We start from the raw sequence: 14,238 nt of genomic DNA, 5'->3' as shown, positions 1-14,238 counted from the left end.
TGAAGACCATCATCCCCTGGTACCTCCTTGTGCTGTTCTCGTTGCACAGGCAAATTATGCAGCAAACCCATGGTGATGATCTGGCTGTGCTTTATTGAAGGAATCTTCCAGACCTGCTTCAGGGATGAAATTATTTCTGCTAGATTCTTATTGTGTGAATGATTATGGCTCTCATTGAATCGTGGACTTCATTGTATCTTTTCTGAGCAGGTATATGAAAATGTTGTACAGGTGTTATAAGCCAGAGCTACAGTGAGTATACTTGGGCCCCAAAAGGGCTAATCTTTCCTGGATCAAGAAATGGGGGCATGGATGACAGGCATAAGATAACAATTTGTCAGTCACCTAGTTGATGTTACCAACATCCCCAATGGCAGCCTGGAAGGAGCAAGAGGCAAGAAGTGTATTGGGTTGCAATGACTTTTACTGCAACAGACAATAACACATTTGCCAGGAGGTTGTCTGCAAGATGTTTCAGCAGATGATACAAATCTGTTACGGCCTCCCTGGTGAAGCATAGTCTACTCCTGCATTGGTCTTCAATTAACAGTGAATAGTGTGGCCTGTGCACTCATGTGTGGGGGTAATTCTTGGTACAAGGAGTCCTCCTCCTGTCTCCTGTTAACTGAGCAGAATCCCTATTTTCTTCCTCCTCAACCTCTTCCTCCATGTAGGCTAGATTTAGTGGTATTCCCAAAGGGACTTTTAATGAAAAGGGTAGCTGCTTTCAATTACAACCTAACAGAAATAACTGCTCCAAGCACCCTTCATGCACAGATGCCTGTAATTATCAGCAAAACATTGTCTGTGGTCAAAAAAGTGATTTGTACCAGTATTTGCTGTCAGCAGCTGGCATCTGTAAAACTGGCCCTGCTTGATTCTGTCACCTAAGTTGAACACATGTTCGCAGTTTGTGAGCAGATTTAGTAAGTTATGTTATACAGACATAAACAACACAAATTCATGTCGAACTTCTAAAAATGTCATCTTGCCTTAATCTAAATATATTCATGAAGGTCCCTCCTTTTCACTGGGAGCTTTTACTGCCAACTTCAAAACCCAGAAAATATGACAGAGTGGAAATGGGCTGGAAATCATACATCAAGCAATGAGGTTGTGTGAAGCCTTTTCAAATATAATTGTGCCAAGGCTTTCAATTTTAAGTTTTAGTTGGACTATTGGTATGCATGATCAGTAATGAACTGCAAGATTGAATGAGTGCACAGTAAAGTGGAAGAGATTGACAATAACACTTGTGCTCCAGGTGCGTGACCAGTCTTACCCTGTTAGTTAAGTTCAGTTAAGCCAAGTTCTTCCACATATATTCCCAGATCTTGTGTGTAGCACACTTTGTGTTTGAACCTGGTCACCAGCTTCAGCCAGGTATGGGTTGCTATGGATGATGGAGCAGGGCTTTTAATATTTAAATGGACAAAAGACCAATGCATTCAGGTTCAAGACAATCCACTGCAGGGGCTTTGGAGCAACTTTGAAAATTTTACAGCTTGTTAAGTAATTGTATCAATCAATATGGAACAAAGGCGGGTAAATGGAGTTGAAGTGCAGATCAGTCATGATCCAATAGAAAGGCAGCACAGTGGCTAGCACCGCAGCCTCACAGCTCCAGCGACCCGGGTTTAGTTCTGGGTACTGCCTGTGCGGAGTTTGCAAGTTCTCCCTGTGACCGCGTGGGTTTCCGTCGGGTGCTCTGGTTTCCTCCCACAGCCAAAGACTTGCAGGTTGGTAGGTAAATTGGCCATTGGAAATTGCCCCTAGTGTAGGTAGGTGGTAGGAGAATGGTGGGGATGTGGTAGGGAATATGGGATTAATGTAGGATTAGTATAAATGGGTGGTTGTTGGTCGGCACAGACTTGGTGGGCCGAAGGGCCTGTTTCAGTGCTGTATCTCTAAATAAAATAAAGCTTGAGAGGCAAAATAGCCTACTCCTGTTGCTATCTGTAACCTCATGACCCATATATATCTCACTCTACCATTACCATCAAGCCAGGGAATCAACTTTAGTTCAATGAGGAATGTAGAAGAGCATATTGGGAACAGCACCAGGCATACCTAAAAATGAAGTGCCAACCTGTTGAAGCTTCAACACGGGACTACATGCATGCTAAACAGCTGAAGCAGCATGTGATAGGCAGAGCTGAGTGATCCCACAACCAACAGATGAGATCAAAGCTCTGCGCTCCTGCCGCATCCAGTGGACAGTTAAACAACTAACTGGAGGAGGAGGCTTCACAAACATCCCCATCCTCAATGATGGCAGAGCCCAGAACATCAGTGCAAAAGACAAGGCTGAAGTATTTGCAGCCATCTCCAGCCAGTAGTGCTAATCTTGGCCTTCTCCTGAGGTCACCAGCATCTCAGAAACAAATCTTCTGCTGATTTGATTTACTCCTCGTGATATCAAGAAACTGCTGAGCGCACTGGATAGAGCAAAAGCAATGGGCCATGACAACATCATGGTTGTAGTGCTGAAGACTTGTGCTTTAGAACTTGCCACAGCCCTAGTCAAGCAATTCTAGTACAGCTACAACACATGCACCTACACAATATTGTGGAAAATTTCCCAGGTATGTCCTGTCCAGAAAATGCAGGACAAATCCAATCTGGGCAACTACTGTCCCGTCAGCCTACTCTCAATTTTTTTATATTCGTTCGGGGGAAGTGGGAATTGCCGGCTAGGCCAGAATTTATTGCCCATCCATAATTGCCTTGAGAAGGTGGTGGTGAGCTGCTTTCTTGAACCGCTGCAGTCCTTGGGATGTAGGTACACCAACAGTACTGTTAGGAAGGAAGATTTTGACCCAGCAACAGTGAAGGAACGGCGATATAGTTGCAAGTCAGGATGGTGTGTGACTTGGAGGGGAACTTGCAGGTGGTGGTGTTCCCATGCATCTGCTGCCCTTCTTCTAGGTGGTAAAGGTCACGGGTTTGGAAAGTTCTGTCAAAGGAGCCTTGGTGAGTTGCTGCAGTGCATCTTGTTGACGGTACACACTGCTGCCATGGTGCGTCGGTGGTGGAGGGAGTGAATGTTGAAGGTGGTGGATGGGGTGCCCAAAAAGCAGGCTGCTTTGTCCTCAATGCTGTCGAGCTTTTTGAGTGTTGTTGGATCTGAGCCCACCCAAGCAAGTGGAGAGTATTCCATTACACTCCTGACTTGCGTCTAGTGGATGGTGGACAAGTATAGGGGAGTCAGGAGGTGAGTTACTTGCCACAGAATTCCCAGCCTTTGACCTGCTCTTGTATTATGTGGCTGGTCCAGTTCAAATATCTGGTCAATGGTAGCCCCCAGGATGTTGATAGTGGGGGATTCAGTGATGGTAATGCCATTGAATGTCAAGGGGAGAAGGTTAGATTCTCTCTTGTTGGAGATGGTCATTGCCTGGCACTTGTGTGGTGCAAATGTTACTTGCCACTTATCAGCCCAAGCCTGGATATTGTGCAGGTCTTGCTGCATACGGGCTGCTTCAGTATCTGAGGAATCGCAAATGTTGCTAAACATTGTGCAATCATCAGAGAACATCCCCACTTCTGACCTTATGATGGAGGGAAGGTTATTGATGAAGCAGCTGAAGATGTTTGGGCCTAGGACACTACCCTGAGGGACTCCTGTAGTGATGTCCTGGAGCTGAGATGATTGACCTCCAACAACCACAACCATCTTCCTTTATGTTAGGTATGACTCCAACCAGCGGAGAGTTTTCCCTCTGATTTCCATTGACTCCAGTTTTGCTCGGGCTCCTTGATGCCATACTCGGTCAAATGCTGCCTTGATGTCAAAGGCAGTCACTCTCACCTCTCGAGTTCAGTTCTTTTGTCCCTGTTAGGACCAAGGCTGGAATGAGGTCAAAAGCTGAGTGGCCCTGACTGAACGCAAACTGAGCGTCACTGAGGTTGTTGCTAAGCCAGTGTACACTAATCAGTTTCTTTGTGAATTAAATACTTTTGGATATGAAAAAGCTTTTAAAAAGTATCTCCCAGTGCCTGTGCGCCTAAAAAAAAAATGAGTCGGCATGAAGCAGCACAATCTCTCAATTTCAACCTGCTAACATGGCCAGTTTTGTAGACAGGGCTTAATCCAGGCGATTTTAACCTTGAACTATCATACATTTGATAGTTTTTTTCAAAGAGCTCGCACAAGGACGATGGACCAAATGGCTGAATGGTATCATTCTATGGGGGGACCTATAACCCCATAAAATGAGCAGGTTTGGGTCAGGTGGGCAGGGAGGGCTTAAAGTATTAAAAATCTGAATCCCAGCCCCAACCCACCCATGTCCGGAGACAGGACAGGGGTGGGTGACCAACTGCTCCAAGAAGACAGATTGGTACTTTAAATATAATGAGGCTGCGTATTTTAAAGTTAATCGGCGCTGATCAGGCTTACCAAGCCTTGGGAAACCCTCCAGCTAAACCCAGGTGAGGGACTGCTACACCAGGAGGTAAGTGCCTTTCCACTTACCTGCTGGACACAGTATGCCTGCCTGGATGACCCCCTGCGATTGGACACCCCTTCCTCGACCCAATCTACCCCCGAATTCATCGCCAAGGCCTCTAGGCCTCTCCCAAAGGCCTCCAATTCGCCCTGGGCCTCCGACCTCAGCCCCGCCCCCATGCCTCCAATTTCCCCCTCCTCTAACCGACTTCACCCCACCAAGGCCTCTTACTCCCACCCCCGCTCCACCTGAGGCCTCCGTCCACACCACCAGGAAACTGGAGCCCCAGGACCATGAGAGAAGACCCCTCTTCCCTCCACCCAGGGATCATCCTCCACTTCCCATCCCCAGGATGACTTGATCCTGCAACCTCCTCTGGATGCTCCCTGCCCAATAGCAGACAAGACAATTGGGCTGGCTTCCAGGTGGGCAACCTGTTGGTGACATCACATGCCTGCTGTGGAATTAAAGCAGTACAGCGTATTGGGGAACCCTGACTAATGCGTTCCCTGCGGTCTACCGGCCCCTCTATTCCCAGCAGGTCAGGTAAGTTTAAATTACCCCCTATCATTCTCTGATTCTGGTGCCTGTGTGCCAAAATAAAGTGCAATTTGAAGAGCCTTACTAAACCAGCACAATCGGCTGAATCTCATAATTTTCCTTTTTCTGCTGAATTGAATCTCGAATCTCATACAAGACCACAGAAAAACAGAAGAGACTTTAGGCATAACTCACTTACATATAAAATGCCCCAATTTTTTGTGTTGGTGCAGCCCAATTCTATCTGAATTGTGTTAATAAAACAAGCGGAAACTCAACCACAAGTAATTCTTCTGAAAACATTGGAGAGAAGTAGATTGACTGAGAGTGGGCAACTGATTGAGCTGCTGTGAAGCACCTTGGAATATTTTACTATGTTGACGGTACTATAACAATGTTGTTGTTAACCTACATGAGAGTTACTGTCAGTGACACAAAGGCCCAAAATTTACATTCACTTTGCTGGCGAACTGCCTGAGGATGCCAGTCTAATTTAAGTGAGGCCAAGGTCCAATATCGAGAGTGCCTCTGGACTCCCTGTTGCACCATAGTTATCATTTCCTATATCCAGTTCATGATGGTAGGTCAGGGCTATCCAATTTCATCCTCGATATCATCACTAAAGTAGTGGACTGGGGGAATTTTGCATAAACAGGTTAGCATATTCATTACTAGTACCACAGAGTGCTAATTCAACACCCAAGACCACCAGCACATTGCAGAATCATTTATAGTAGATTGTGTTTTAACCGATGCTTGAATTTAGTTGACCGTACTGGATGAGTTTTGCAGTTCTCAATAGGCTGCTAGTTAAAATATTGACTGCTTGCCAATTGACTACACCATCTTGTAGGGGGGTGGGTTCAGTAACAAGAAAAAACTGTCAGTTCAAGTTTTACCTTAAAAATATGCTGCTCGAGCCAACTGTGAAGCAAAATGCAGCCGAGACCATCCCACCCTCTTTGATATAGGCACCAACAGGAAACCTATAAGTGGAAAAAGTGTGGGAGGTGGAAGTGTTATTGCACAGAGAATGCTTGGTTACTGTGTGGAAGTCTAACTGCAGATGCAGACTATTTACGCCCAGTGAAGGGTGACAGTGGGTGTTTAAAAGAGGTCTGAAAGAGCACAAGCGATTGAAGTTTCTGTTTCCATCTGTCTGAAAGAAATTGAAAATGATCAGTGAAGGTATCTCCCAAATTGAATGTCTTAAATGGTGAGTGTGAATATCAGTAATCATTTTAAATTACAGATTATAAATTCAATTCTGGCCGTTGCAAGGAAAGGTGACTAGCTCCCTCCTATCAGTCTATTTCTGTTGACTTTGGCTGAATACTTTAAACAGTAATGACGTCATTGGGGAACCTGTTTGGAGGAGTTACTGTAGATAGCAGTGTGGAGGAGTTGACAATGTCCCTAATTGAAATAAGATCTGTGAACATGGGGTAAATGCCTGATTACCACCCACACATCGTTGACCTCAGTTCCTCCTCCTATGATTTCATGATCAGCAAATTTAGATTGTAAAGTTGTTATTAAGTTTGGAATTGCCAAGTTCACTTACCTCCATCTCTGAACACCGTCTGCCTATGTTGTTATCTCACTCCATCGTTGCTGAAGCCCTAATCTGTACCTTTGTCACCATAGCACCATAGCTGTCCTTGCCAGCCTTCTCAGCTCCATGCTATAAAAGCTACAACTCATCCAGAACTCCTGGCCCTGTATTCCATTCTGCATGAAGCCCCATGCATCCATCATCCCATCCTTGCCAACCTACACTGGTTCCCTGTCCCCCTTCATAGTGATTTTAAAAGTTTTGACATCATCTTCAAATCTCTCACTCCTCCCTATCTCTGTACTTTTCTCTAGCCCTAAGTCCCAGTGTACTCCAATTCTCTGATTCTGGTCTGCTATGCATCCTCTCCTTCCACCCAACCATTAAGGGTAGATTCATCAACCATCACACTCATACATCCTTGAACTCTGTTCCTAAACCTCTTTAACTTGTTATTTATCTCAGCCTCTGCAAAACTCCTCCTCCTGGGCTTTTGGTCAATGCCCCTAGCTTTGCTCTGGCATCCTGCTCATTTTCCACTACTCCCCCTGTAAAGCTTCTTGGGACAAAGATGCTATATAAATGAGAATTTTTCCAATTTTTCTCTATGAATCTCTTTCTCTGAAGGCACCAATTCATTCTGAAGAATTTGCTTGTTTACTACCAACTGCAAAATTTTAGATATGGTTCTTTTTGAATGCATTTATGGTGTCACTGCAATAAGCAACTGAAGTAATGTGAGTCATGAGTCACAATTCTTTAGCTTTAGACTTCCACTTTATTGCATAGAACATAAGATCAATTAGTTTTTATTTTACATTTATATTAGTGGACAGAATTGAAAAGATCTACTGGTCTAGAAAGTCGTTAGCGCTCTTACTAATACGAACTAGATGCAGGAAACAATCCCTGCATTGGAACGGGTAGGCCCAGGGCCTACACAACATTGGTCCTCAGGTTTCATTTATATCAAACAGGCATCTGTAAATGCCTGCTGAGCACAACCAGGCAGCTCGCTGGCAAAGGTGATTTGAATTTCAGGTCACTGTGTCACTGTGTTGCTGACAACAGCCTTCAGTGTGGCTGACTGGGAGAGGGGTGTAAGCAATCAAGATGGGAGGGGTGGTGACCAGGAGAAATGGGTAGGACAGCAATTGGGAGAGTGGAGAGGCAGCAATTGAGAGGACTGAAGCCGCTGCAATTGACAAGGGTGGGAGGCAGTAACTAGGGGGAGGGTGAAAATCTACTTCAATGGAAGTAAAAATTGGGGAAAATGTAAAACGGACAGCCGATTCACAATGATCCATTTAACAGGATCGCACAATCAAAATCTATCCCATAGTCATTTGCTTTCATACTAATCATTCATTTATTATTGTTGTTTATATGGAAATTGTAAATTCCACTGGGAAAGTGAGAAAGATATTTCCCACGGCAAACATGACATCAGCATTTGCTTTATGGAAGAATGAATCAAAAATTGACAGATGTGCCTTGAGGTGGCCTGGAAGGATCCTGTTGCTTAGAAGCTTAATGCTGTTATGACCACTGTAGCTACTGGAAGAGCTATCCCATTCTTAAAGTTGCCTCTAAGTCAGCCCATAGCAAATTGAAGCTCGTTCATTGTCTTTTCAATAAAGCAGAGTTGGTGTGGACAGGTCTTCTCTGACATATCCAGGTAGGAGTAATGCAGTCTGTAACAACAGACCCTTGGGTATTGAAGGAAATGAACATACCATGTCACTGAACCTGAAGACTTTCTCCCTCATGAATTTATCCTCCTCATCCAGTTATTGCAGCACTTTAGCTAATTCTCAACAGGATTCCTATCCTCAAAATTTATTTTAGATGCAACTTACACTGCAGCAGAAATTGCCAATACTACAGGAAAGCAAACTAAAGGTTTTAGCAAAAGGAGATACTCAATGCAGAAGTAGATGAATGTTCAGTTTCAAAAATAACTAGACTTCTGCACTAACTGAACCAACAGCAAACTTGGTTCAAAGATTAGGCTATAGCAGATCACAAGATGAGCAGACATGCATCTATTTTAAATGGACAAAGTGAGCACTGGGAGTAGGGCTTCATCCAAAAGCATAGTGGGATCTTATTTCAATAATTACGCTATATAAATGTAAGCTTGACTTTGCCCACAATGCTGCCTGCTTTCTCCGTCACAAATTGTGTCTCTCAAAATTCAGCAGGCTACGAATTTGAAACTTGAGAACAGCTGCCCTATTTCCTGGTTCACATCCGACAACAGTGAGGGTCTGTTTCATTACAGTAAGGGCTGTAATGTATGTTTAATGTCCTGCCAATATGTGTACTCATGGCCTGTGATGCACTACTGGCTGTAGTAGGAGTTAAGTCCACCTGAGAGACTTGCTTCAGTTGCTTGTGTACTTAATGTGTTGCCAGCTCTGATGACTTGGTCTGCCCTATTCCAGTTGTGGGGTTCTAGTTACTCTCAATAGCTGGTCTGGTCACTTATTCAGCAGCAGGTGTAGACAAGGCATTTAACAATCTACTAAATGTTAACATTTATTTTAAGGAGGCTAGAATACAACAGGATGGAAGTTATGTTACAGTTGTATAAACTTCTGGTGAGATGCCATCTGTAGTACTGCTTTCAGTTCTAGACACTAGGAATGATGTATTAGCCTCAGAAGGGGTGCAATGCAGATTAATCAGAATGATAGCAGGGCTAAACAGTTTCAATTATGAGGACAGGTTGCATAGGTTTGTTTTTCCTTGCATATAGAAGATTATCGGGTGATCTAATTGCGGTCTTTAAGATGATTTTAAAAATTGATAGGGTAGATAGGTAATTACTCTGGAGGAGGAAATCAGAAAAAGAGGGCATTAAAATTAGAGCTAGGCTATTCAGGGGTGACGTTACGAAGCACTTCTTCTCACAAAGATGATGAAAATCTGGTACTTGTTCCCCAAAAAAGTTGCTGAGGCTAGATCAATTGAAAATTTAAACTGAGATTGACAGCTTTTTGTTAGGTAATGGTATTAAGGTTTATGGAACAAAAGTGAATAAATGGAGTTACGATACAGATCAGTCACGATGTAACTGAATGTCAGAACAGGCTCGAGGGACTCAATGGCCTGCTCCTGTTCCAACAGTGAATACACTTCAAAAGTACTTCATTGGCTGTAAAGCGCTTTGGGACATTCTCTGGCCATGAAAGGCACGATATGAATGCAAGTCTTTCTTTTTTGTTCCTTTGTACCAAATAGAAGAACAAAGAACAAAGAAAATTACAGCATAGGAACAGGCCCTTCGGCCCTCCAAGCCTGCGCCGATCCAGATCCTCTATCTAAACGTGTCGCCTATTTTCTAAGGGTCTGTATCTCTTTGCTTCCTGCCCATTCATGTATCTGTCTAGATACATCTTAAAAGACGCTACCGTGCCCGCATCTACCACCTCTGCTGGCAACGCGTTCCAGGCACCCACCACCCTCTGCGTAAAGAACTTTCCACGCATATCCCCCCTAAACTTTTCCCCTCTCACTTTGAACTCGTGACCCCTAGTAATTGAATCCCCCACTCTGGGAAAAAGCTTCTTGCTATCCACCCTGTCTATACCTCTCATGATTTTGTACACCTCAATCAGGTCCCCCCTCAACCTCCGTCTTTCTAATGAAAATAATCCTAATCTACTCAACCTCTCTTCATAGCTAGCACCCTCCATACCAGGCAACATCCTGGTGAACCTCCTCTGCACCCTCTCCAAAGCATCCACATCCTTTTGGTAATGTGGCGACCAGAACTGCACGCAGTATTCCAAATGTGGCCGAACCAAAGTCTTATACAACTGTAACATGACCTGCCAACCCTTGTACTCAATACCCCGTCCGATGAAGGAAAGCATGCCGTATGCCTTCTTGACCACTCTATTGACCTGCGTTGCCACCTTCAGGGAACAATGGACCTGAACACCCAAATCTCTCTGTACATCAATTTTCCCCAGGACTTTTCCATTTACTGTATAGTTCACTCTTGAATTGGATCTTCCAAAATGCATCACCTCGCATTTGCCTGGATTGAACTCCATCTGCCATTTCTCTGCCCAACTCTCCAGTCTATCTATATTCTGCTGTATTCTCTGACAGTCCCCTTCACTATCTGCTACTCCACCAATCTTAGTGTCGTCTGCAAACTTGCTAATCAGACCACCTATACTTTCCTCCAAATCACTTATGTATATCACAAACAACAGTGGTCCCAGCACGGATCCCTGTGGAACACCACTGGTCACACGTCTCCATTTTGAGAAACTCCCTTCCACTGCTACTCTCTGTCTCCTGTTGCCCAGCCAGTTCTTTATCCATCTAGCAAGTACACCCTGGACCCCATGCGACTTCACTTTCTCCATCAGCCTACCATGGGGAACCTTATCAAATGCCTTACTGAAGTCCATGTATATGACATCTACAGCCCTTCCCTCATCAATCAACTTTGTCACTTCCTCAAAGAATTCTATTAAGTTGGTAAGACATGACCTTCCCTGCACAAAACCATGTTGCCTATCACTGATAAGCCAATTTTCTTCCAAATGGGAATAGATCCTATCCCTCAGTATCTTCTCCAGCAGCTTCCCTACCACTGACGTCAGGCTCACCGGTCTATAATTACCTGGATTTTCCCTGCTACCCTTCTTAAACAAGGGGACAACATTAGCAATTCTCCAGTCCTCCGGGACCTCACCCGTGTTTAAGGATGCTGCAAAGATATCTGTTAAGGCCCCAGCTATTTCCTCTCTCGCTTCCCTCAGTAACCTGGGATAGATCCCATCCGAACCTGGGGACTTGTCCACCTTAATGCCTTTTAGAATACCCAACACTTCCTCCCTCCTTATGCCGACTTGACCTAGAGTAATCAAACATCTGTCCCTAACCTCAACATCCGTCATGTCCCTCTCCTCGGTGAATACCGATGCAAAGTACTCGTTTAGAATCTCAACCATTTTCTCTGACTCCACGCATAACTTTCCTCCTTTGTCCTTGAGTGGGCCAATCCTTTCTCTAGTTACCCTCTTGCTCCTTATATATGAATAAAAGGCTTTGGGATTTTCCTTAACCCTGTTTGCTAAAGATATTTCATGACCCCTTTTAGCCCTCTTAATTCCTCGTTTCAGATTGGTCCTACATTCCCGATATTCTTTCAAAGCTTCGTCTTTCTTCAGCCTCCTAGACCTTATGTATGCTTCCTTTTTCCTCTTAGCTAGTCTCACAATTTCACCTGTCATCCATGGTTCCCTAATCTTGCCATTTCTATCCCTCATTTTCACAGGAACATGTCTCTCCTGCACGCTAATCAACCTCTCTTTAAAAGCCTCCCACATATCAAATGTGGATTTACCTTCAAACAGCTGCTCCCAATCTACATTCCCCAGCTCCTGTTGAATTTTGGTATAGTTGGCCTTCCCCCAATTTAGCACTCTTCCTTTGGGACCACTCTCGTCTTCGTCCATGAGTATTCTAAAACTTACGGAATTGTGATCACTATTCCCAAAGTAGTCCCCTACTGAAACTTCAACCACCTGGGCTCATTGCCCAACACCAGATCCAGTATGGCCCCTTCCCGAGTTGGACTATTTACATACTGCTCTCGAAAACCCTCCTGGATGCTCCTTACAAATTCTGCTCCATCTAGACCTCTAACACTAAGTGAATCCCAGTCAATGTTGGGAAAATTAAAATCTCCTATCACCACCACCCTGTTGCTCCTACATCTTTCCATAATCTGTTTACATATTTGTACCTCTATCTCACGCTCGCGTTTGGGAGGCCTGTAGTACAGCCCCAACATTGTTACCGCACCCTTCCTATTTCTGAGTTCTGCCCATATTGCCTCACTGCTCGAGTCCTCCATAGTGCCCTCCTTCAGCACAGCTGTGATATCCTCTTTGACCAGTAATGCAACTCCTCCACCCCTTTTACCTCCCTCTCTATCCCGCCGGAAGCATCGATATCCTGGGATATTTAGTTGCCAATTGTGCCCTTCCCTCAACCAAGTCTCAGTAATAGCAATAACATCATACTCCCAGGTACTAATCCAGGCCCTAAGTTCATCTGCCTTACTTACTACGCTTCTTGCATTAAAACAAATGCACCTCAGACCACCAGTCCCTTTGCGTTCATCATCTGCTCCCTGTCTACTCTTTCCCTTAGTCACGCTGACCTCATTATCTAGTTCCTTCCAGGCTTTAGTTACTACCTCCTTATTGTCCACTGACTTCATTTGGTTCCCATCCCCCTGCCACACTAGTTTAAACCCTCCCCAACAGCGTTAGCAAAAGCACCCCCAAGGACATTGGTTCCAGTCCGGCCCAGGTGTAGACCGTCCAATTTGTAATAGTCCCACCTCCCCCAGAACCGGTCCCAATGTCCCAAAAATCTGAACCCCTCCCTCCTGCACCATCTCTCAAGCCACTCATTCATCCTGACTATTCTTTCATTTCTGCTCTGACTATCACGTGGCACTAGTAGCAATCCTGAGATTACTACCTCTGAGGTCCTACTTTTTAACTTGGCTCCTAACTCCCTAAATTCTGCTTGTCGGACCTCATCCCGTTTTTTACCTATATCATTGGTGCCTATGTGCACAACGACAATTGGCTGTTCACCCTCCCCTTTCAGAATGTTCTGCAGCCGATCTGAGACATCCCTGACCCGTCCTATCTGCCAAGTCCTATGCTTCTGTCTAGATGTCTCTGCTGGAGGCTGAGTACTGATTTCTATAAGGACATGGTTGCACTGCAGTGAGATCTTTGAGTCCCTCCCTGATGATTGTCCTTATTTTGTTATCAAATGCATCAATATTGGTCTTTATTACATCTTAGTCTGTGGACCTCAGTGCCTGGACATCACTGAGTGAATTCATGATGTGTGTTGAGCTTTACTCATAGACTGCACACCCGAAGCCTTCCCTCCAGATGCCACTAATGTTTAATGCAGTTCAATGGCAGAAACCTTAATGTATAATGTTTGTGTTGTGTTCTGCAAGGAGGCCAGTGATAGGTTCACCCTTCATTATTCTGAAATATCCTGTGTTTCATAGCTGCCCCGTGAGGTATGAATCATAAAGCAACTCAACAGGGACCAGTCCCCAACTGTGGTCGTCAAGCATGGAATAACTGATTTATTATTCTAGTGGGGTACAGAGTGTGCATGCACTTGTAAAGTTTGAATATTTAAATAAGATAGAGTCATAATCATTGAGTCAAAGGGCTGAATTTTTTGTCGGAGACTGAAGTCCCGCCGCCAAAAGTGGGAGCCGACCCCGCTCTGGCAGGCAGCGGGACCCTGGGGCGGCATTTTGCCAGTAGTGGGCAATTAACAGACCATTGTTGATCTGCCAGCCGCTGAGGTGCCCGCCACTGGCAATATGCCATGGCAGCGGGAAGACATTGGACTCCCCTCCCAACGCCTTCCTTGGCCATATTGCCAACCCTCCCACCTCCCAACCTGACCCCAAACTTGTGAGTTTATATGCCTCATCGTTGACTTACATCACACTTCTGAATCAACTTGGATTAAGTATGCTATAGTATTCAAGCAAATTCATTTGACACCTTAATTTTAATCAATGGTTTCATTCATAAAAAGCAACCTCTATAGTGATAAATTTCATATTGTTCATTGTTACCCTTATTTATTTCCTCAGAATCATTCTTCAAG

This window comes from Heterodontus francisci, chromosome 3 (assembly GCF_036365525.1).
Source record: "Heterodontus francisci isolate sHetFra1 chromosome 3, sHetFra1.hap1, whole genome shotgun sequence".
Classification (NCBI taxonomy): domain Eukaryota; kingdom Metazoa; phylum Chordata; class Chondrichthyes; order Heterodontiformes; family Heterodontidae; genus Heterodontus; species Heterodontus francisci.
Note: the sequence above shows the minus strand (reverse complement) of the source record.